Raw genomic sequence first — 1897 nt, 5'->3', positions numbered from 1 at the left:
TCCTAATAACTAACTAACTAACCAGCCAGCCATTCCTCCAACAGACCAATCACCAAACACCTTTTCTGAATAATTTAAAGGTCTGAAACATTGACACAAGATGGTCAATGTGTCTTCCACAGTCTAGAGCTGCAAGGTGCAATTCTTTTATGGTAATTTGATTTGCCAAGAAGCTGCCTTGAACCCTAAAAGAGTTAGAGAATTTTTATATGGAGGAGTGGGTTGAAATCCCCGCTGAGATGAGTTCAAAACTGGTAAACAGCTGGAAGAAATGCCTAAAGTTTCTCCACCAAGCTAATTTATTCCACTCAATGAGATGCAAACGGTTTTAAACTCTCATGTAATTTAGTCCATTGAACTCAAACTGTTAATTTCTTTTAGTAAAAGACCAAACATCCCTCTGCTATTTGTCTGTCAGATAACATTTGTTTATTGTCTTCTGGAAGCAATAATCACCAATATTCTCCTTCACTTCCTCTGCCCATTGTGCAAACCAACCTGAAAAACAAACTAATACACAATATGTACAATATGCTCCAAGACATTTGCCACAACTAATCTTCAGTTTTCTCCATTTCACTGCATAACTTTAGTCCAAAACTATCTGTGACTTCAGTTAAGTCACTGCAGACCTCACAGGGAGGAAAGCTCAGGCTCTCATCAGGGGATGGTAAATGAATAAAAACCAGGGCTTATAAATTCAAGAGCACTCATCAGCTCCTGTGCTTTTGTCTCATTTTCTTCACAGAGGATGCCCATGAGGTAACGCCGGGGTGTAAACAACAGATGGTTCAGTATATCAGCAGCAAGCCCTCGCCTCTTCAACATAAGTCCTTTACTGGAGTATTGTTTAGTGTAAAAGGAGCACAAACTCCTTACAGCCTCCAGCTTCTGCTTTGGAAATCTAGATGACACATCTTGACTTTTTCAACCCTGATTTTTCATAACTAATCAACTGAATTCAGTTTTTTGTGCATCTGTCTCTTTCTATCATTAAGAGGATGAGGGACGGCAATGATATCTATCATACAGACTGGCCCATGGCTGATTAGGGCCCCCCACACCACAAGGGCTCTAAAGAAGTAAAATTAGTAATTCAGTTCAGGCAGTGAGAGTGTTACATATTTAAGATGTGGCATTTCTCTTTCAGGCCAACTCAAACATTGACTGTATAATGTAGTTATTTGGCGATACATAAACATTAACCCAAGTAGTCAACATATGTCTGCTAAAGAGCCTCTGAATGACAGAATTTGCTTTAAGATGGTAAAATCAAATCAAATATAAAAATTATCGACAAACTAATTTTCATATCAAAGCTAAGCTTCGTAAACTATTAAAATTGTAGCCTCATTTTTCAAGAGGGAATACACAGGAAGCAGAAGAAGTATAGGCTATATCTGCTTCAAAACAAACTGAAAATGTCTTTCAGTAGGCTTCTACGTTGAAATCAGGACTGCTAATCCACCTCATTTGCTTTTGTTGCTCCTCTTTAAATGGCTGCCTATGTAGGGTTAGAGTTTGAATTCCTCCTTCTGTCTCTGCTCTCTGTATTTATGAAGCTCATGTGGAATTTGGGATCATATTGGAGGTATTATTTGAGCTTTAGAGGTACTAATTAGATGTTCCCAGTTATAAAAACAATACATTGTTGCCACGGGTATGCATTATAACAATTGTCTGAAAGTGAAAAAGTAAGAGCAAGAATCTTTCCAGCTGCATAACATCCAAACCAAAGGGAAAAAATTGTCCAAACATGCAATACAACTCAACCAAAAACATTTTGAGTAAAAGTAAAATAACAAATTCAAACTAACTTTTGTCAGTTGGCTTACATTTTTTCTGGCTTTTTTCGTACACAGTAAAAAAAAATTCCGTAAAAAAACTGGAAAATGTC

The sequence above is a fragment of the Poecilia latipinna genome, unplaced genomic scaffold (assembly GCF_001443285.1).
Source record: "Poecilia latipinna isolate Pla-1442-1.1 unplaced genomic scaffold, P_latipinna-1.0 Scaffold4148, whole genome shotgun sequence".
In the NCBI taxonomy this organism is placed as follows: Eukaryota; Metazoa; Chordata; class Actinopteri; order Cyprinodontiformes; family Poeciliidae; genus Poecilia; species Poecilia latipinna.
This window is presented reverse-complemented; position numbering follows the sequence as displayed.